This window comes from Gavia stellata, chromosome 9, assembly GCF_030936135.1.
Source record: "Gavia stellata isolate bGavSte3 chromosome 9, bGavSte3.hap2, whole genome shotgun sequence".
NCBI classification, from domain to species: domain Eukaryota; kingdom Metazoa; phylum Chordata; class Aves; order Gaviiformes; family Gaviidae; genus Gavia; species Gavia stellata.
In genome coordinates, this window is record NC_082602.1 from 37,381,924 (window position 1) to 37,405,285 (window position 23,362).

At 45.1% G+C, this 23,362-nt stretch overlaps 1 protein-coding gene across 2 annotated transcripts in view; it reads left to right on the forward strand.

The window, feature by feature from the left end:
* The first annotated feature begins 18,185 nt into the window (after positions 1-18,185).
* Positions 18,186-23,362, forward strand: part of ZRANB1 (zinc finger RANBP2-type containing 1) — a 46,363-nt gene continuing 41,186 nt past the window's right edge. For both annotated transcript variants that reach the window (XM_059821293.1, XM_059821294.1), the window contains exon 1: positions 18,186-18,224. The gene's annotated coding sequence lies outside the window, so the exon portion shown is untranslated. The remainder of the gene's footprint in view (positions 18,225-23,362) is intronic.

The window sequence follows — 23,362 nt, forward strand, 5'->3', positions numbered from 1 at the left end:
TCTTCATAGCGAGTTTATTTACAGCGGCTCGTGTGAGCCACGTTATTTTCCAGCCCGATTTCCCAAGGAAATCCCACTGCCTGCCAGTCGCTGGGCTCACTGCTCACCTCGGGTGGCTTCTGGACATGCTGGCCACTTCGGGTGGCTGACGGACAGGGAGGTGCTCAAACCACGTGCAGTTCCCAGCAGTTTTGTGAAAACCAGTGATGGGTGAAGGCGAACAGCTCTACCACCGCCCGGGAAGAAAGCGGACAGGCACGCCCGGGGACGGATCCAGCCTGCGCAGCAGGCTCTCCCAGCACCGGACCGGAGCATGCAAAAGAGCAAGCAATGGCATTTGTGTGACCACCGCTAGTGCCACCTATAAGCCAAAACCCAGGCTGTTGCCCGTTTATACCTGCATCACCGATCCCTCCTGTGCACAAACCCCCAAAACCACAGAGCAACGTGCAGTCACCCATCTCTGAGATGCCTGGTTAGGGGTTGGCAGGCCGGGATCATGCTTGCTTGGGAAACTGGCTGGTGTCTGATGGACAAAATATCTTCTAGCCAGGCCCAAATTTTGTGAAGGGACAGGGACTTGTCCAGGTATTGTCCCCCATCCTCCCTGCTCTGTTCCTGCAGGACCATGTTGGTGGCCTGAGCTATTTAATGCTGGGATAATCTGCTTTAAATTTCCCAGTCCCTCTTGCCACCCTAGGCTCATTTTGAATATGGGGTCTGACGAATGCTTCATCCCGTTCACAGGTTTCCCAATGAAAGAAGGATCTATCCTAGAAAGGTCCCCTTGAATTATTTCCAGGTACTAAGTATCTCGCAGCAGAAGTTGAGAAGGTCCACGATCAATATCCTCTAAGACATTTGAGTAAGAAATGACAGTGATCTTCAATTTAGATAAGGCAGACATTGGCAGTTGGGCTGGAAACTTTCTGAAAATGAGGTGAACTAAACAGTTAATGGCTTTTAAAGTGTGATAATGATGAAAGGATTATTAAATCCTGAAGAGGTGGGGCCAGATCTTGACCCTTGTCTTGGGTTAATTGTCTCCTGTGGATACTTTACAGCACCTGGTGTTTTTCATAGGGTTGTTCAAATGGTTCATAGGAGAGCAAAGGGAGAAAAACTACTGAGCTGCAGTTTGGACCAGGGATGGGAGTTATCTGACAAGCTCTAATCTGAAATCTCTGAAGTCTAAGGGAGAACAGTCCTTTTAAAGTATCAAACTGATGGCAGTTCCAAGCTGGGACATCACGTGCCGTTGGGGAATGGAAATTCAGTCATGCAAAACAGCTAAACATAACAACTGCTAAAAGAGAGCCTATTTTGTGGAAGAAAATAGGGAGGCTGACCCTATAAATTTGTTCTCTGCACGTTCCGCATGAGGTTTCTGGAAATGCCCATTTACACAAAGCGAAGGTTAACCCCTGCTTGGAAGAATTGCTAAATCCCTACTCTGCTCCAGGTCTCTCCAGTGCCTCTGCGCGGTTAAGGGTTAAACCTTGATCCCCATCTTAAGTCAAGTGGCTCTACTGCCTTTAAAACCAGGTAAATAGGACTTGGGAACCTGCCTTTAAGCTCTTCGTCAAACGACAGCTTCCAGCCTATTTCTGAGAATTTCTGCTAAAGTATGTGACTTGGGAAAATTCTTATTATCAAAAATTTGAAAGCGAATCTTTTCCCTAGTTTGATTGACAGAAAATATCAGAGTATTAATTGTGGCCTTGGGCCACACACGTAACTGATGGGGTAAACAAGGGAAGATTATCTCACGTCTGACCTACCAGGGGTTGTGGTGACCTACCAGGAGGTTTGTTTTTCACACGTTGTAATTCTGGGTCTTTTCTTGCAAAGCCCTATCTGTTCTTAAGAAAACAGAAGCACAGAGGCACCCATCCACAAATGTAAACGTACCATGGAAATCCCCTCAGCAAGCCGTGGTTCCCAGCTTCACCCAGAGCAAACATCTTCACAAACTGTGCTCATTTATAGTCTTATGTGGGGTTTCCGTAGGGTTCCCCACCTATATACAGAAGAGGGGAATTTTCCTCCTAGTAACAAATACTCATTATTTTAGCTTCTGGTCACCACAAACACTTATCCAATATTTTCTAATGAATTTTGACTTTTCTGTGCCAGGCCTCCACATTTCTTCCTCTAGTGCTGAATTTTCTTGTCTACATGTGATTCATTTAATCTTTCCCAAAAGAGTCTAGGGAATTAGATTAACGACGCAAATTAATAAACTATTGTAGCCGTGAGACCTCATACATTTTACTTACCAAGTACAGCACATCATTCTTAACTCAGAGGTCCAGAAAAAGTTGTTAACCAACAAATTTTCCCATCCTCAGTGCTACGTGGCTACTGCCAAACAGGGACCTGGCGGCTGTGCGCTGGGTGCCGAGGCAGGGAGCTCTGCTGGGGCTCAGGCATCGAGGTGCATCTGCTGCGCTGAATCCGTGCCAGGGAAATGCACCATATAGCTGGAGATTTTATCACGGGCCGTTGTAACTCAGCAACAATAAAGCAATTAGAGTTTGGGCCTGAGCCTACAGCACTTGGAAGGATGACGGACCTCGTCTTTACAGGGACTAACGACAAGGTTTTTGTTCCTCTGTTGTGGCTTTATCCATCAGCCTCAAAACGACCTCAAACGACCCTCCCACAGACTCGGCGAGGTGAGTCTGGGGCTATGCGCCCTTCTCTGAGCTTTGAGGTCTTCTCATTCATCAGGCAGATTCGTGCAGATGGAGGGCAGGGGGTTACCCCACCGCAGTGTCCCTGCCGAGGGTGGTTTTGTACTTCAGCAAAAAGCACACCCAGAATTTGCAGAGGGTCGGTGTAAGACCGGTATCTATCTGCACTCTCCCAACACCTCCAGTCCTTTGGTTGGGGTAAGGCAGAGGATGATCGACGTGGTACAGCGAGCTCTGCCTTCAGGAGATGCAGCCGTGCATTGAAGCCCGTGCCTCGGCGCAGCCGCGGTGGGATGCTGTGTGCTCTGGACAAGCTCATGCTCTAAGACAGGGACAGAGACCATGTATCTGATATTGATCTTTGTTTAATGTGATATATTAAGCAATTTAAACGGCAAGCACCTGGCAGTGCTCTTTGGCAGGCAGCCCACGCTCTTGGGAGCATCATTCGCATTTGCTGTCTTCTGCTGTGCCCAGCCCCTGCCTCCCCTCTGCCCGCAGCTTCGGGGAGCGGGACAGAAACTGAGAGGGGCTTGCGAGGGCAGGCAGGCAGCAGGGACCCTCCTGCTGAGCCCACCTCCCCAGACGGGTTTTCTCTGGGCAGGTGGGGGCTGGAAGAGCCCTTTTTTTGTAGTAACATTGCCTCTTCTGGTGAGCTTTTTCCTCTGGGCTGGCTCTGGGATGGGGTGCAGAGGGGACACCAGGGAAGGCTGTATTCTGTCAGGCAGCTGCTTTTGCTGTCCAAGGCAAGGAACGCTAAGAGATAAGGGATTTGGCTTTTACTAGTGGCTTTCTTATGAAGTGCACCTGTGTATGTCTGGAATGGTTTTAAACGTGCACAGAGAGGTGGGACAGAGCGAGGGCTCCCGTCTGCCCCATTCAGGACGGTCTCAGCAAACTTGAAGGCTCCTGACCCTGACGGCAGTGACGCCGTCCACCCGATTCACCCAGTTCTCTGCTGGCACGGGACGTGGAGGTGGGCAGCTCAGAAACCTGGAGATGGCAATGCCATTAACTCCTCGTCTCGGTGCTGGCTGTGGAGGTGTCTGCCTTTTGGCAGCGTACCCGCTGGGAAGTGGTGGCCCTGGCTGTGGGTTAGTCAGACCCTAAAGCTTCACCCATCCCGGTTGGAGAGAGAGGCGTTTGTCTCACCAGGGAGAGTGATTTCTGAGCATAGCCTCACCTGGGAACCCCACCTTCATTAGGGAGAAGCCTCATGGATCCAAGCACCTAAGAGCATCCTGAAAAGGGAGCAGACTGGATCGCTGTCTGGGGCTCCGGCAGGTTGGGGACTGAACGCCTTCCCAAGTTCCTTTATGAGCAGAATTTTCTACTTGTTTATGTCAATTTTGCCATGTGTAATCTGTTTGGCCTGCCTGGAGGAGCAGCAGGGCACTAATTAATTAATGATCACAGGAATGACTCACTTTCCTTGTGCCCTCCTGTGGCACCTTCTCTGTCACTGTAGGAAGCAGGAGCACAGATCCTGTTCCAGGCTGCTCTGGCCTGGCTCCTAGGGAAGGAGGCCAGCAAAATACGGATTTACAGTGACCGTGCAGTGTTTGCCACTTGCCCAATGTCACCACAGAAAAGCGGCGTGGGTGTGAGCTCGCTCCGTGAAGAGCCATTCTTCACTCACTGTTCTTGAGGAAAGCTGGAAAGGTTGAGATTTTAATAGCATTGGGATTAATGCTGTCTGCTTAAATGAAGAAGACAATAGCTCTGTAATTAGCCTGAGTTCCTAAACAAAAATGGGGAAGCTGCTTGCCCTGCTACTAGGGAAAGAGCTCAGCTCCTAGGGCACCACTGCTCCCCCGAAATGCAAAGTCCTGCAGAAGGTCCATCGCTTGTACGAAACCTGTTGCAGTCCACATGCGGGCACGGGGAATCCCTAAGGGTGGGAAATCTTGCAGGGGGTTAAAATTCTCCCCCCACCCACAAGCTGTGGTATAGCGAGAACACAGAGCGTGTGTCACGTTTAGGACAAAATAAAATTCATCTGGTTCTGACCACCTGATCCGGAACAGGAGAGAGCTGAGGTTGCCCGTGCAAGGATCGTGCTGGCTAATGCAAAGCCTTGTGCACGGTGAGTACGGCGGAGAGGGATGCTGGAGGGGGAGAAGCCGGGAACATCGCCGTGGAGGGGTAAATCGTATTTGTGGGCGGGCAACAAGCTATTTGTTGCGGGCAGATTCCCTTCCCCCTGAGATCATCTCAGCTGACAGTCATCAAACGTGGCTGAATTCTCCATTACCCGAGCGAGGCTTGGTCATATCCTCTTATGACAGCTTAGAGTCTATTATTACCGGTTATTACCAGACCGACACAGGATCGCAGGCCCCGTCCTTACTGCTCTGCCTGCAGCTAGCAGAAGCATAATGAACGCAGGGTTCAGGAATCCTTGCTGCCATTAGAAATCCTACAGGAAAAAAAGCCTCTGAACCCAAAACCCACAACCACCAATGTCACTGTGCCAAAATAAAACATATATTTATTTTCTTTAATTATTTTTAACCAAAGGGGAAGAGTTCCATGTAATTTAGCATTGAAAAACAGACTGAGGAGTGGCTGACTGAGCCTTTCAGAGTTCCACTGTACATTTCTTTTTCATGCTATGCTGTGCAAATGTAAGATTAAACATCACACAGCTTTCTTTGGCCCCTAGGCAAAGGTTAGAAAATAATTCCTTTTTTTATAGACATCTTCATCCACGTAGCATGTATCAGTTTAGCTAAGAAGGATGTGAACACTGCGGAGAAACTAATGCCCAGTAAAAGAAAAAAACCCACCATGTACTCACTTTCCTAAGGATATTGTTGAGAAACTTCAAATGAACTAAACGCAGATAATGCGATACAGATCTCAGCAAATGCAGTGAGGTGAAAGCTAAACTGGATGTTTACTTTCCTCCCGCTTACATTTGTGACCTGTAGCTAGGAACGGAGATTCAGTTCCCTATTTGTTTAATGGGAGATGATAGAATAGTTCAGGATACAGAAGCCTATGTTCTGCCAATTCGTAGTATAAACAGACAAAATATTTCCTGGGGTTGATTTGTATAGAACAGCTGTTCTTTAAGATGCTGTAGGTATGTTTCCCTCAAACTAATTTGATCAGGACTTTAAAAAAAAAAAACAAAACCAAAATAAACACTCAACAATTCAAGCAGATACTGCAGCTGCTGGGTGAGGAAGGCTTGAGTTATGAAAATGGGGAAATTGCTACTCTACAGGAAGATGCGAGCTAAATATTTCCTCTGGTGTGGGAAGTGTTGTCACGGTGATGGAGAAAAACAGAGCACCCAAGGAAATGGGTACCACGAGGAAGGGTAATTAGTGACTGGCAGATCTAAATCATTTTCCTGTGTAAGTGTTTGGTACTAACTCTTAAGGACAATTACACAGGATCAACACTCACCTTGAAAAAATACTCTACATAAGAAGAAGGAGAGAATGTGCCTATGAATACCAAAATGTCTTTAACATTTTACCATTTTTTTCTTCATCTCCTCTAAGTCATTGTTTTTGTGGCTGAATGTTTTATTTTGCCCCCAAATGCAGTTCAGATTTCCAGCCATACCAGGTAGCCTCCATTGTCTTTTCAGTTTTAAAACTATACAGTGTTTTTGAGACCATTTATTTAAAAATAGCATTTAAAATGAAGGTGGTTGCATTACAGGTAACCCCTGAGACAGCTGTCTGGAGTGCTGCATAAATTACAGCCTCTTCTACCGACCATTTAATGTAAGTAAGATGGAAAAAATAGCATGCAGATGATGATGAAAGGGAAGAGCATTTTTCAAAACTCAAGGTCTCCATGCCAATAGTAAAAAATTTCTTGTCTCTGCTGGGGGTGACCTTGTAAAAACCAGCTTGCATGTGTACCTCAAAACATCAGGACTAAATTAGGTCTTCATGATGCGACTGCGGTCTGAACTAGCCTGTTAGTATTCCCCCGAGGGGTCAGTGTGCCTAAGATGTAACTTGTTTAGCCTAGTTTAGATGCAGTGAAATGTACTGAGACGTTTTCAAGTGTGGTGAGCTGCATATGTTGCTTTCTCCTTGCATTTAGAAGATAGGACATCTCAGAACAGCTCGTAGGTAAATGGCTGTTGGAGACACGAGTGCTAGATGATAAGCAAAATACTTCCTTTTAGATGAGAAATATTGCTCACTAGACAGTTTCCAAAATGCAGATGTTGTGGTAAATGGCAGTTTGTTGAAACCAAAGTGTTTTGCACAAGTTATTGAGTTTCAGCACATTTTTGAGCTACGCTAACAAGTCCTCCAGGCAACTCCCTGCCAGTTTGCCAGGATGACCAGGAGGTGGCTTGGACTTAGAATCACAGAATCGTTTAGGTTGGAAAACACCTTTAAGATCATTAAGTCCACCCATAAACCTAACGCTGCCAAGTCCACCACTAAACCATGTCACTAAGCGACTTCAAGTAGACTTGACGGAGTCGATCTCTGGGGAACCCCGTGTTGTGACAAGGCATCCCCATCACTTCAGAGTCCATCTCTGGACCAGGCACGCTGGGCTTCTGGGTTCCCTGGCTTGGACACTGGGAGACCTTAGGAGATCACACAGCGCTTTGGAGAGCAAGTCCCAGAGTTCCTGGATAAATTACAAAAGCCCCAGATTCTGTGATCGTTTCATTTTTTGTTTTAAATAACATTGTTCTTTTTCTAGCAAGTTTTCAATATTTTTTCTTTTGTAGAATTAAGTATTTTAGAACTTTGAAAATTCAAGCAGAAAAGAAATAATGGCCTTTAACCAGTTCTAGTTGTAAACTTGTATGATAAATATAAATTAAATAATGATTTTTGTCATGGCCCCTCCAGTATTAGCCTGGAACAAAAAGAAGCCAAAGCTTTTCTTGCTGTTCTAGGTTCATGGCTTGTGTTTCTAACCTAGAATCTCTTTTATTTCATGCAGCCTCAGCGAACTTGGGGCTTCGTGATCTCTAGTCACCTCATCTCTCAATGAAAACCAACTAAATTAAACTTCATACAGGCTTACAACACTGAAAAGAGGCAGAGAGTACATGTTTTGGAGACAACTAGTGCAAACTTAGCCTACATATTAGAACGAAAAAATTCAGTGTCAGTCAGACGCTGGAACGAGGCTCAGAGAAGCTGTGGGATCTCCATCTTTGGAGGGATTCAGACTCAACTGTACGAGGCCTTGAGCAACAGGATCTGACCTTCCAGCTGGATCTAACTTTAAAGTTGTTCCTGCTTTGAGCAGGGGGTGAAGGAGAAAACCCCTGGAGGTCCCTTCCTACCAAATCTATGATTCCATGACATTATCTGATACACATTTAACACCAAAGCTATGTAAAGTTGAAGACGATGCCTACAAGTACGAAGAAATTATTGTAGCCAGAGCTATGGCACAGTCATCTCTGGGATGGACTACTGCAGCCATGCAGTCCAAATGCAATGACTGATGGTACTGAAAGAAAAGGAATATGTAGGTATTCTGCTATATGAGAAAATCAGCTGAACATAGCATAGCTACCCAAAATGTAACCCAGAACATAGATGCTCATATCCCTTATTTTTTCTGGCACGTTTTAGGAAGACCATGATTACTACTAGATGTAAGGACCTCAGCCTGAGTGCCCTCTTGGTGAGAGCAAATCTACCCATTCCTCTGTACTAAGCTGGGATATTGGTCCAGCACTGGCACAAAAAGACATATGGCTTCTGCATTGTGGAACCGGCAGTCAAAAACTTTGGGAAAACAACTTAACCAATTTGCCATTCTCAAAAACATCTGAAATGTATTTTTAAATTATGAGTTTTAGGAACCAATATTTGCGGCTCTTTTTTTGTCTTCACTTTAGTTTCTGACCCTTCAGATTGCACTGGGTTTATATTTAGTCCATATTTTATGCTTTTCTTCACTGCCTTGAGGATTAGAAATCTACTTTGAAAATAAAACCTCAGAGTCTAACTTAATCACTCGACTCTAGAGGCAGGAGGTCTAGGACAGAAAGTAAATACTCAGAGAAAAATATTAAAATACTGAGAGTTGACGGAACTGTGATTTAACGGTGTTTAACTGAGAAGATCTAACAGGACTCTATGCCGAGGCAGTCAACAGCTTTAAAGGGAAGTCAAAGTCCAAGGGACTTTTCTCAAGGGGTTATCAAACTTAAATAAGACGAAGCTATTTTGATTCTGAGCAATACACCAGTGAGACCTTATTTGGAATATTCTCTGACATGAGAGGAAGACAGCCAAGAAATGAATATGCTTCAGCTTCGGAGATGTGTGCTCTGAGGGAAGACCAGCTCCACTTGACCTCTTCACTGAGTGCCTAAGAACGTGAAACCTCTTGAAGACTAAGCTATCTGGGCAAGAAGTATAGTCAGAATAAAAAAGGGGCAAATTCAAAGCCAGGATGGCAAGATAATGGAAACAGCACCAAAATGAAACGGCAGAACTTCCGGTTCTTCTGCAGAGTGGTAGGAAAGCACTAATCCAAACAGATTTTTGCTCCATTTGAGAAATAGCCTTCCTAATTTGATGCAAGTAATCAGCCCCATTCAGCTGAACAGCCACCTTCTGCTTCTGACATGTAGTCTGGATTCTGTCTAAATCAGTTTTGTAATAAATATTACTAATATACTCGGTGTAATGTGATTTTTCTATACCGATCAAATATGGCTGGTGGGCAAAGGTCCAAATCGGAACTTCCTCACTGGGCTCTAGGCGTTTGCCCAGGCTCCTTGACCGTAGCAGTTGACTTGACAGAGAGATGTACGGTGGGAACTCTTGGGGAGACTGGGCTACATGAAACCTCTGGCATTGCAAGAAAAGCAGTGCAATGTCCGGGAAGAGAAGCACGTGAACCCCCCGGTCAAGGATTTCAATGTTTGTAAAGGTTCAGTCTCCAGTGGAGGAACGTGACCTTTGTGAGACCGAGCAGCTTCACCAATTTCCAATTATTTCAGCAGGACCTCAACATTTTGCATAATTTTGTAAAATTGGTTTTATTGATTAACCTGAATTGCATTGGGCAAACTAATTCAATGGCTTGCCCTTTCTGCTTCTGTTTTGCTTGGGCAGTAATGAGATGTACAGACAAATGATTATACATGGATCTAGCTGGCTTATGACATCAATCGTTGAGACAGGAGTTTACTTCTCAGTTAAATATACTTCTGAATTCTCTAATACTCCGTCCTTACTCTGACCTCTATGGAAGATCTAACTTGCTGTAATATTTAAGCAATTTCAGCTGTATACAATCCCAACATACACTCTAAATTGTCCTTTTGTGTTAAAGCCCTGTAAATTTAAAACTGTCCCTGGACACGGGCATTTCCAGAGCTGTCTGTCTTATGGAAGTGGAGGCTGTTGAAGCTTAAACTTTTTTCAAAGAGCTTAGGCAAGACAAACTCACATGCAGTTGAGACGTGGTTGGAATACTGAAACAACATGTTCCCTAATCACAAAATCTGTGTTTCTCAGGGTGGCAAGGATTATTTGGGAGACTACAAACATATTTTTTATATGAAAGCAGAAATGCGCGCTACAAAAAGACTATTTATAATGCTGCTTACCTACTAGATACCCACATAAGAGCTATCAATGGGAGAGAGTACTGACAACAAGCTAATGAGCTCCTGCTGTTCGATAAATGTCTTAGCTTTGCTTCAGCATTTCTTTGTGCAGTGGGAGGGAGACAGTGATCCTAGACAATGTTCTAGTGCAATTATTTTATTCTGTTTCCAGCCATCATTTTAGCATAACATACAAGAAAGGAAGGCACAGAAGCTTTTGTGATGCCTGATACAAGTAAACAATAGTTGCTCAAGGTATAATTATGAAATTCTTTTAAGTTAGGAATAAAAGCAATCAAAGAACTGTCCTTCCAGGCAAGTAATCTGGTTTGAAAATTGTTTATTTTTCTGTTTCTCTGATTTATTTTCCCCTCGTTGTATCTGTAAATAAGGCACAGCATTATGAGGTATCCTGCTAAATGGCTTTCTGTAAGATTAAAAGTAGGAGTAAGATTGAAAGCTACTTTTTATTCAGGTGTTGAAGCTGCCCATTTGTGATGAGAAATGCTGGTATAGAATTTTTGCAGAACACATCTCTAAAATAAGGCAATGGTATTAAAGTAATAAGAATTTATGGCCCAGGCTAGGCCTGAATTAAAAGAAAAATCTATTCTCTTCCAAAATTCCGGACTTTTCAGAAAACTGTCCTTTCCACATTTTCATTCCAGACTCGTGTATTCCTTAGCTTCATCAGTTACCATCCTTATAAGGTCTCCACTGATAGCATTAAACTACCCCTGCTGTTACTGATATTCTTTCACTATCCTGCTGAACCGGTAGCGTGGCAATTGGCACCGCTCCGTTAGCTACGCTCCCACGGAGTCTCACTCTTACCTGTTTTGTTTTCTGGTTTTTATTTGAATTGTATGTGTTTAATCCTAGATTTGCTCAGAAAAAGGATAAGTCTCAATGAATAGGTAAGGGGAAGGCTTCTGAGACACAGAGTGAACATATCCAGAATCCTTAAGTAGTCTATTGGTGCATTACGTCAACTCGAAGATAGATTTTGCTCCCTCTGGCTCATCAAATAATCTGATTAGCTGGCACTGATTATGCTCGGCATGATGTACTGTGTTCTGTAAACCAAACACAGAACGTCCCTTCTCTGTTGCCTCATATGCTCCTGGATAGCCTTCTTTTACAAGAAATTCCCTTTTCACTTTCACTGACCACTAACGGCTGCTAACTTTGGCTCGGATTTGGGGCATATTAATGCCAGCTGATAATACTGCCTTGCTACATAGGAAAAGTGGTGTGCTCACCTAAAGCAGAAAAATGCGTGAGTTCTTGCTTCTCAGCTTCACAGCCAAACCTACGGCCACCGAGTTTAGCACCTATGACTTTTATCTGATGTTTGGGGAGGGGTGATGCCATCAGTGGGGCTCACAAAAGTCAGCACTCAGAGGAGGGAGCTACCTAACCTAGGCATCAAAACCAGTGGTTGTGTAATGTGGTAGTTTTATCCAGCCTCAGTTAGCAGCGTCAGAGGAATCAGTGTTACGCTCACCCCACAATTCTGTCAACACTTCTTTTTCTGCTGGCAAGAGCATTTTGGAGGGGTCCCGGTGTTTGGTAGTAGTTAAATCTGTCATTGTTGAGGATAAGAGAGATGCTGGCCATTGCACAGAGGAAACTGGCCTCTTTTGGCCCGACATTTCTATACAGCAATTAGTTTATGGATTTTAGTCCATTTTTCTCATGGATTTTTGTCTCAAGTCCTCACAAATGTCTTGCATGCCCCTAAAGGGACTCAGGCTGCTGCTTCCTTTTATAGTTGCATTGTTATTTGTCATTGTCCTCCCTCGTGACTTTCTTTAAGGGTGCATTCAAAGAGCTCTTTGCATTTTCCTGGTTTATTTTTCTTTTCCCTTTGTTTTTAACACTCTGTTTCACATTTTCCTTAATTCTCTTTTTCTCCTCTCCTCTTTGTCCTCCCCCCTGCATTCTTTTGCTGTGACAAACCTGCTGATGCATCCTTAGAGCAGCGGCAGCAGCCACGCTGTGCTCACCATCTGGGATGGACAGATCCTGCAGCCTCCCCAAGTCTTCAGAACCATACCGAATGCGCCTGCTGGACTACAGCCACCCCATCGCCTCCCAGTTTCCCATTTTCCTCCGTGTGTGTTGCTTTTCTGTTGGCCATCCAGCACAGACTCCTTCACCTACTCAGCATCTGCCCAGCTGAGGAAAGTTTCTAAGATTCCCTGATCACGTGGCTCAAACCCCGCAGCTGGAGAGCCCTATCCCGATGGATTTACTCCCTTCACCCCCTTCCTCTGCTCCCTGTGGAACCAGAGAGAAAGCAAGAATGATATGGTGCCTGTTGAAGCTTTCAATGCAAGCTCTCCCTACGTTTAACCTTTTTCTTTTTGCTATTGAAATACATTTCAAAGTAACTGAGGGGATAACAACTCAGTACATGTTTTTGTCATATTTCTGCAGTTTTTCCTACCTGTATTTGTTTATTCTCTATCTTTCCTAGCTATCTTTTCCTTAAAATAATCACACACACCCCCAGCACCTCTGCTGGGCACGCACCACTTGGAGAGGTGCGGGGTGCCTATTGCTGGCCCCATGGAAAGCCATGGTGCTTTTGCAGTAGGGCAGCCCCATAGCTGAAGAAGAGGAGGAACACGTGGGTGAGTGTTTCGCCGCGCAATGTGAGCTGCTCCTACCTCTGACTACCCTCTGGGAGAAGACGGCTATCTCTTCCCGCGGGGTACAGACAGCGAGGCAGAAAAAGGACCACTTTCCTCTTCGGTTGCTCTTTCCCTGCCCCTTGTGCCAATGCGTTCGGTGGCTCAGAGTACGGGATAAACTCTCACTTCTTTTGTCGTAAAGAAGACGAAAAGGAGAAGGGCTTGATGCACGTGCATGACATCCCTTCTTAGCACAAAGCCCCTGGGGAAGTCAGAAGAAAACTTGTGACTCTGAAAATATTTTCTGAAGGATGTTTTTTTGAGAAACGGCTAAAAACTGAGCCAACAGAACAGGTAGAATTAGCAAAGCCGTTTCCCCCTGGATGCAGCCATGAGGCCACACCAGAGCTAGCAGGAGAGCAGCAACTCTCCTGTCATGACTGGGAACGTGCGGTAATGACAGGGAAGGACCCTGCCTTCCTTCCCTGCCCGGAGGTCAGCTGCAAATACTTGAAGCTCGCTTACAGGTCTCAGGGTGGCAGCCTGTAACACCCAACAGCTGTGGCAGGGAAGAGCGGATTTGGTCGGGGCATCATGCCTTCTCTGACTTCATCCTCGTCTGGATAGGGGGAATAGTGATCTAGCTATAGTTGAATATTCTTATGTATCAAACTAAAATGGGAAAAAGAGACACAGGTATGAGATTCATTGGGTGTGAAGGCTGAGGCTGACTCAGAGAGAAGATGGAAAAATGGTAACAAATCAGTCAACCATTTAAAATAGCCTGCTCTCAATAGCGTCAAAAACTGTGCTTTTCCTTTGGATTTTTGTGCATTTCTATTTGTCACCCTTTATCTAAGTGTTTCACTTCAGTTGCAAGTCTTCCTTGATCACAAAAAGCCTGAAAACACTGAATAAAGCAATGGCAAGAGGTAGATTCGAGGAGCCGGTGTGAGTAGGGAGTTCTGCATATTCAAAGTTCAGCTAGTGAGAAATAGCCATCTGGTGAGCACGTACATCTCTGCTCCTGGATAAGCCGAGGATGAATTGCCTAATGGGAGCCGGCGCTCTGCATGAGAGCGAGTAGTTACCAGGGTAAAGAGAATTACATAAGAGCGAGATCTGCACTTACACATCACTAACTAGATGCAATCTTTGCACTCAGGCTGAGGCAATTCTGCTGCACCGCAAAAACACTCCATGCCAGCGTAAAATAATTTGGTATTTGTCTTTTTGCTTACCTGAAGCACAATTTTGCTTCACTGAGTCCCCCAGCTATTGTACGCAACATCTAGAAAAATGCTACTGTGAAATGTTTCGACGCTTTCTTTCTAATTATAGCTTTTGGTATAATTCGCTCCGTTATAAGCAGCTTGATTCAGAACAGAAACATCAGGGAGGGTTGAGGGAAGAAACATTTTACTAGCCGTGAGCATCAGGACAGAAGAAATAGGGTGTCTTGTAAGGCGGTGCGGTGCAAAGTGCTCTTGTTTAATAGGAGATAGCGGCAATTTGCAATTTTGGGTTGTTCTGAAAAAATCCTAAATTTATAAATTCTTTGCAGAAAAGGAAGGGAACTTCCCAGCCATCTGCCTCGCTGGCTGCCAGCAAGGCTCGCACCTCGGAGGCACAAAGGGTTCCTGCGTCAGGCAGTCTGTGCTACCGGCTGCTGCACAAGTGCTGGTGGTGCAGCTCCGGGCTGACAAGGGGGAGGAACCAGGTGGGTTTCTGAGCTGGGGTCCACCGATACCTCTGTGAAATTGTATGACTTGTGTGCACCATTTGGCTTTCACCAAATCTGTGAGTTCTGACAAGGAAATTTACTGTCAGTTCTTCCCTGAGCAGCTCCAGAGCCAAGAACAAGCTCGCTCCTGTCCTCGAAGAACTGGGAGGAAAGGAAGGAGATCGGAGAGACCTAGGATGGCTGAGGAAGGTGGGGAGGAAGCAACAGGCATTAGAGGAACAGGGATTTATGACGTTTGAGAGGCAGAGGAAAAAGGAAAGCTGGAAGACATATGTGTGCAAATTATATTTTTAGATGTGAATGAAGGCGCATTGTTTTGCTGTGGGTTTATTCTGAGTTACAGAGGGCAGTTGCACACCCGGTTAGTGAAGGCACATAATCTCCATGGCATGAGTGAATTCGGCTCTGCAAAGCGAAGTTCCCAAAATAACATATTAAGCTGTCAAATGAGCATCACTGTTCCAAATTCCTTACTTGGGAGTTAAAATTTGTCCTTAAACTGGTGGAATAAAATTAAAATTTGGGATGGAATATAGGAAATTAGTACTTGCATACAACTTCTGCTATCTCTAACAAAAATAGAATTATCTTTCTGACATTTAAAGAAGAAAAAGATGCTCAAATACCAAATCTGTTGAGAACTGGGTTATCAAGTCAAGCAAATTTTGACTTCTCTCCAAATTACAAGTCTGAAAGCTATTATTGGATAAAATATACGTGTAAATATCAATGTCCTAAACCGCTGAAAGGTCATTCCTATTTTATTTTATTGTTTAAGTCTAGAACAAATGACAAACTCCTGCAAGGTAAACCTGGCGGGAGATGCCAGCAGTTTTTTGAGATAAAGCCAAAGACATGGCCTTAGGAATAATGTCGCCAACATCAACAACGTCCAGTAATTTGGAGATGCAGCAAGGATTCGCTTCTGAAACTAACAGCTCTGGTAACTATTTTCAAATTCAATTTTACCACACGCATTCGCCTTCATATACTGTACTGATACCTGTTTCATTACTCAGAATGCCGCTGTTCTGCAGAACAATTATGCAGATATGAAAATCACTTGTCTCTAGAATTCTTCAAAAATCTTTTTTTTCAGTTGGTCATAATTTTTTCTTACCTATGCAACAAAAGTCTCTGAAATGATACAAGTCTAGCTTCATTAAAGCTCTTTCCTGTGTTGTGAAAGTACATTACATGCTCCTAACGTGCTGCAGTGCACTGTGGTTTGTTTAAACTACGTTTCCATGCTCACCAAACGATTTTCTGACAGGTTTAGGAAATATTCTGGAAGAATTTGAAGTGATATTTTCCCCCAAATTACATATTCCTTTTATTTTCATATCTTTTTATGCAGTCTAATCTATAACAATCATTTCTGGAAATTTCCCATCGTTGTGCAATTGTGGCAGCATTTAGGATTTACCTCACTACTTGCTGTTCGCTTACACGACAGCTCTTCCATCATCTTGCCTAGATGCCAGGAGCAAGGGATACATTTTCTGAATTATTTCTAAGCACAGAGATGGCACGATTCCTTAAGATAAGGAATATTTCTTTTACATGACTTATCCAAGTTCATCTGGATATTATGTGTGGGTGTGTGAAAGAAAATACAGTTGTCCCCATCTTTTCTATAGCTATATATACGTCATTGTTGGTATGTTTCCCAAAACGCAGACTGGGGCCCAACTTGTTCCGTGGAGTCAGAAAGAGAATTTAGTAAATAACTAGTCTGGGACAGACAAATCACATTACTCTCCCCCCCAACAGTTTTTGATGTTTATAGGGAACTAATTTAATTGCAAGTGGAGACAAATTTCTGTTTCAGTCTCCATAAGTAATTACATTTTAGTTGTCCTGACTCCAGTTCTACTTGTTTGTCTGCTGGACAAAGGGATTTTCTCTAGCGCAAGGCATCACTTCTCTACTTGAACATCTCGGGTGCTTTTCCTTTATGTTGATCGAGTGAGAATGGATGGATCCAGCTGGTCGGAAGAGGACGAGTTTCCCAATACAACTCCTAGCCTGAGGCATTAGCTAGAAGTCCCCTCTATTGCCTTGGCTGGGAACAGGGAATGAACCCATGGAAATAAAAAGTGCTAGAACATCTGAGAAAGCCTGAAACAAAAAGTAGGAACTGTGGTGGAAAAAAAAAAAAGTCAGATATCAAATGAGGTAAGACCCATGAGGGAAGAGCGAGGATGTGGGCAAATATGCTTTTACTGTCAGTGAGCCTGTAAGAGCAGCTTAAGGAAGAAGCAGACTCGCAACTTTTGAGCAGAAAGCAAAAGAAATGATTGCATAGCCAGCACAAGGACTGAACCCAAGGGCTGGCAAAGCCCTTGTTGCTGGCCTTTTCCCCCCAGAAGAGGAATGGGCTTTGCAACGCATGACCGCTACATGGCTGAAGAGTCCTTTGGGTCGGGGTGAACATCCCGAACTCCAACCCCGCAGATGCACCGTGCTGCGTTAGGAACGGCCGGCATCGACACGTGGAGGAAATCGTGACAGCTTATTTCTTAGCAGTGCTCGCGGAAATATTTTGCTATGGAAGAACTGAAGGAATTAAGGGGAATCTGCCGAAGGCTGGGGCTGTACAGCCTGGGCATGAGACGCTCCATTGGGATTTTCTCTTTATTTATTGTATGCAGGAGATGTTTCCCGACAGGACACTGGAAGGATCAGTTGCCACAGAAGTGGTATTTTCGACGGCTGCTGTCTGGCCACGTGCCATCGCAAGGCGGTTTTATGAGGGATTATTTCCGTAAAATACTTCATCTACCACCTACGATTGTGGATGTCAAGCCAAGAGGATGGTCTTGTTTCCACTTCTAATGCAGCCTGCGCATTCCTCCCCGAAGCTGGTGCCCAAGGTGGGGCCCGTGCACAGGTTTGCCTCAGGGGGGGCCCGGCAGGGGCGAGGGGCTGCCGAGGCGGGGAGGCCGTTGGGGTGCCGGGTGGCCCCGAGGGGACGGGGCGGTGTGTGAGGGAAAGGCTGCGGGGGAGCAGCCGGGGGGGAGGAGAGAGGGTCCCCCGGAGGGACCCGGGGCTGGGGCGCCGCGGAGCACCCGTCCGTCCGTCCCTCCGTCCGTCGTGAGGCGCGGGGCCGCGAGGGGGCGGGGCTCCCCGGGGCGCCCGGCGGGGCGGGGCGAAGCCCAGCACCCCCACAGCGAGGCGCCCCAGCGGCAGGGATGACATCACCCGTTCTTCCTAAAGAGGCGCGCGCCGATTGGCGGAGGGGAAGGCGCAGGTTCCGCCAATGGGCGCCAGGCAGGGCGGCAGGCCGGGCTGACGTGCGGGCTCCTGGCCGTATGGGGGTTTATTTTGCTTTGGGCCGCTCCAGCCGACGCCATTAGAGGAGCCCGGGGAGCGGGGCGAGAGGCTCCCCCCGCCGCGCCGAGTGGAAGCGCCCGCGGCCGCGGCAGCCCGCCGCGCTGGGAGAGACCATGTCCTGAGCGGGGAGAGGACGCCGCAGCAGCGGGCCGGGGGGGGGGGGGGGGGCGCGGGGCGCAGGCGGCTTCCAGCACCGAGCGTGTGCCTGAGGGACGGCTCCCGGCGGCGGCGAGGTAAAGCCCCTCTCCCCTCCCCGGGCAGCGCTGGGCGAGGAGGGGGCGCTGGGGGGAACGGCCAGCTGCCCCCCGCGGGGGCCCGGCGGCGGGGGCGAGCCGAGCCGAGGCAGCCCGCGGCGGTTCCCCGGCCGGTGACCCGCCGGCGGGTCGGGGCGGGGCGCTGCGGGGCCGGGGGTGGCCCGGCCGAGGGGCGGTGTGGGGAGTCGCCTCCTCCGTGGCCCCGTGACCGGCTGGGGTCACCGTCCCGCGTGGAAAGGGGGTTTTCCTTCGGCGGTAGCGGCTGGCGGAAGGGCAGTTGCGGGATGCGGCGGTTCTCCCTCCGTCCGAGCAGCGCCGTGTGTAACGCGGCTTTCGGAGAGCTGCGTTACAGCAACGAGAGTCTCGGTACAAAGGCAGGAAACTCCGATTTTTCTCTTGTGGCTGCTTCTCCCGGTGCTGGGCTGCAGTACCTCGGTGTGCTGGGGTGAGATCATGCCTCTGCTGCCTCCCACTTCTTCCCCTCCTCCTTTTTCTTCTGTTTGGATATGCCTGTTTCGATGTGTATGCTGTGGTAGAATAGGTGATGGGAGCTACTTGCTTGTATCTGTGCATTTTGGATAGCAGAACTCCCGTGATACTGCCTATAGTACGCTATCGTGTATTGTCGGTGCTTTGTCAGAAATAAAGTACGGTGTGGGAAGTATTTCAAAATCGAGCTTGTTTTTGTGAACTGAAAGTTTAAAAAAAATTAGAGAAGTTCGATTAATGAGCGAGGCAAACCGTGGTAATCCATGCTTCCAGCACCTTTCTGACTCTGCCTTCACAGTCCCACACTGCGGCAGCTTCCTGCCAGGATAAGGTAAACTTCTCTGCGGAGGTCACGGATGTGTCTGTGAGTCCTTCTTTCGGAGTGATGACAGGCATCCCTTCCAGCCCTCAGCCCAGATCTCGAGTGCTCCGTCCCCACAGTAGTTACTGCTCTCTTAAGAGCAGCGGGTGGGAGAAATGATGGGAAATTAATCTGGGTCTCCTGCATGGCAGACACAGCACAGTTGCTGAGAACTTTCTGCTGTCACGGTGACTTTCAGTGATAACAATAATGACAACTTTTTCTAGAATTCTTGGGAGTTGATGTAGTAAACAAATGTTGTTTGACAGGCTTTGTCCTGTGCTTGAACAGTCTCTACTCACTGGCTACCTACTGTGTCATAAGTGGTGAAACTGGCACGTGTTTAACACGTTGATAAGTTTCTTGATGCAAAAATTGAAAGGTGAGATGTCTTCTGTGTAATACCTTAACTTCTTCCTTTCTCTAACGCATACTGTGTTAAAGCTCATTCTGGTGTGAGCAGAACCCAGTAACAGTAGTTCAGGAGAGATTTGTTGCACTTAGTTTTGCTTTTCCTTATGCTCATCTAGCATTTTGTCTTGGGTGACTGCAGAAGAGATTTGTGAAGCCCATTTCTTTCTTTTTCTTTTTTTTTTTTTCTTTTCCCTTTTTGAGTGGTTACTCAGAGAGGGGGAAACAGGTAAGCAGCAGGAGGTGTTCTGGAACTCTTTGCCTTCTTCTGAAGGCCAAGTTGAATTGATGTCTAGGATGTCATATGTAAAAGATCACTTCTGATTTAAGTCTGTCACAGCTTTGAAAGAAAATAATGCTTTTGGATGTGTTGCATTTTGTAGGATTTGTGAAACTCTTAATTATGTGGTGTGATTCTCTGGAAGAAGAAAGAAATTATTACCTTTACTTCTCTTACACTGCTTAAGTAAGGACAGGCAGGTGGGGGTGACCGATGAGACCATAGTCTGTAATTGTAGAGTTGTATCCATTAGTATTTTCTCGGAAGTATAATTAAAATATTAATTTAATTGGAACACTGAGTGGCATAAAAGCATCAGTGGAATTCATCACAGAAGCATGACTTAAATTGGAGACTAGGTAAAATGCAAAATTGGTCCAGGCAACATTTTCAGTCTTACTTAGCCTTGTGTATGGCCGTTTTAATTGTGCGTCATTCGATATGTAAATTCCTTGGGGATGGGAATTCCCATCCATCTTTGGTGTTCTTTGCAAGATGGATCTGTAAATAAGTCAGAAGTGTAAATAGAAAATACTTTACTGATTGTATGGGAGGGTATTTTTAATACAGTCAATCAAATAATCAAATGTACTTTCGGGCACTTTTATGTGAGATTTACTGGCTCCTTCATGTGGTATTAACTTAGGTGTTAACATTTCTTTTTCCAGCTTCTCATTGCCATACCAGTTTTGCATCGGGTTGAGATTGTGCAGAACTTTAGATCAATACGTTCTTTATCGTGATGTACCATCCACTGACTGCAGCAAAGCATTTAAACTGCTACTGCCAGTTCTGTTTAGTAATCTCATGCCCCTTCCTCCCCTCAAGATTTGAAGACTGGGTTATTTTGAGCTGTTCAAAATTTTATGTCAACAAGTAATACTCATTTTAACTGCATGAATTATGATCCACAGTCTCCTGGTACTAAAATGGAACTAAACTTCAGTTTGGCAGCTGAAAATGGCTGGCTTAGCTGTAACACAGTTCTTAATTTTTTTTTTTTAAATAGTACTACATATGAAGAGGGAAATGAGTCAAAGTTGAAAAGAATTTTTTTTTTTTCAACACAGCTGATGTGTTGAAAATGATGTGAAGCTGACTTCGCTTGTCAAATGGCATAGCTTGGTAAAATCAGTTAAATAACAGATAGTTATAACTTTGTAATGTCAGTTGAATGGAATTTGTTATACCTTAAAAAGAAAACTTCTATCTTCTAATTAAGACCTCAAACATTAGGAATTCAGACACTTTCCTGGTTCTTACTCTTTTTCATAGCACTTCTTGCATAGGTGACCTTGCTTTAACTCATACAGAATCGGATTGATTTTTGTGACTGTGTTCCTTTTTACGTCATCAATTGCTGAAGCACAGCTTCTCATACAGGTGTAGTTAATTCTTTTGGAACCTTCTTGGAATACAAGATTAATAATAGGACTGTTATGTCTTTGGTGTCTTAACTGTTAACGTAATTTAAAAGAACAACTGTGGTACTTCAACATCCATTCTGAGAACACGTTAGTCTATAATAATATGGATGATTTTGTATTTCCTTCTTTTGCGGTGTGGGCAGGTTTTCAGAAGCTCTGTAGTCAAACTGGAGTTGTATCCACTTAGTGTTTTTCAAAACAACTTTTTTCCTGTGGTGCTGTCCCATTTGTGCAAAAACTCATTTTGGTGAAGACTGGAGAGAAGAGAGGTGTGGAGGGGGTGGAGTAGGGAATGAGGGCAGTGACGTTTGAAGAAGGAACTGTCTTCAGGAGGGGGCTGATACAGAGACCTTGGTTCAGGAAAGCAGGAGGAATGGTAGAAATTTTTTTTTTTTTTTTCCCCCAAGGAACATGGGAGGGTCATAGACTGGAAAGAGTTGTAGTTGCTGGTATGTGCAGAGTATCCTGCCTAAGAACCAGCCAAGTTTGCAGCTTTTCTGCATCCTCTACTGTACAGCAGATGTAATTAAGTTGGCATTTTTCCCTTTGGTTATTTGAATTTATCCTGATATAATCTGTTCTGCTTGTTCTTAAAACAAGGACACTATTGCATCATTTCATTATTTTTTTAATTTCTAGTAAGGTGGAATTTTTTTTTGGCTGAGAATGGCTGCTAATTTTGCTTGTATTCACATGTGCATTTTAAATTAATGAAAGTTAGTACTTCTAAGACAAATGCTGGAAAAGGTGCAGAATTGGAACAGGCTGCCCAGGGAGGTGGTGGAGTCACCATCACTGGAGGTGTTCAAGGAACGTGTGGACGTGGCACTGCGGGACATGGTTTAGTGGGCATGGTGGGGTTGGGTTAATGGTTGGACTTGATGATCTTACAGGTCTTTTCCAACCGTAGTGATTCTGTGATTCTGTAATTTACATCTGTCTTTAAGGTTGAGTTCAGAATTGAGCTGAAAATACTTGAAGTGATAAGAGCTAGGTACAAAACGAGTACCAGGCGTGCAACCTGCTGTCCAGGGAATGGGGGGACTGGAAGGATGGACCTGTGTCTATTTTGGTAGGTGTAAATAGGACTACTTTCTGAAACTGTCAGTTGTAAGCAAGGAGGCTGCAGTCTGTCGTCTTTTTTTTTTCCTTTTTCTTCTCCTTCCTCCCACCATTCCAGAAGCCAATACATGGTGATGTTTTATTTGGATTATATTTGCCATTATTTTTGTAAACAAATGTTAAGGTTTAAAAATCCTCCATGTGATTCTTTGACTTAGATTTGATTTAGCATCTAGGCTTGAGTAGCTGTTTTTAATGAAACAGAAGAAGTCTGAGTTACTGGGAAGTTTACAGACATTAAGAAACTTCTGTAAGTTACGTTGGTGTTCTGCTAGCTTATAGATATTCAGGAGTTAGCTTTCCTGAGCTAAAGAAAATTGTCATAACCATGGTTCATGTGACTCTGGAAAGAAAAATAAACTTGAGTGGTCTGTTTTGTTTTCAATAGATTAGAACTATTACGATGGAGTAATCTTTTAGTGGCTTTGAAGTTGCATGCACTTTTATACGTCCGTTCATTTGAAGACCATGCGGCTTTTCGTGCATAGTCAGTTCATTATCTGGGAAGAAAAATGACTGTCATAAATCTCATAAATGTGGATAATTCTAGCAAAAAACAGGAAATTTTGTTTTGTGAAGGTGATTGTCGGTTTATGAGAGAATCCTCTTTCTCGTGGTTGTAAAGGCTGTAAGTGCATTGTGTAAGTGTTGACTTGTACTTCTTTCAGGATAATGGGCTTGAAAGTATTTCTTCTGTCTCCATGCATCTTCCCAGTATCTAAGCAGGGATTCAGCAGAGACAGCTGGCATATTTATTAGTTGCTGTTATCTGAATACTCCCTTGAAACAGCTTCAATCTGTGGGTCTGAGCCTTAAGTCTTCTGCAGTTTCAAGAAGTGTTGAGTATATACTTGTTTTCATGCTGGGGCTTTTATTTATTTTTTTAGCTCACACTACCATGGTAAGTCAGCACACTTGTACTAGGTGCCTTAACAATGTCTGATTGTCATTTATGCCTTTTGTCAGATGGGCCTGTGGGTTTAGGTTTTGGCTACAAAAGCTTCCCCTTACTGTGTGCTTGTTGAGA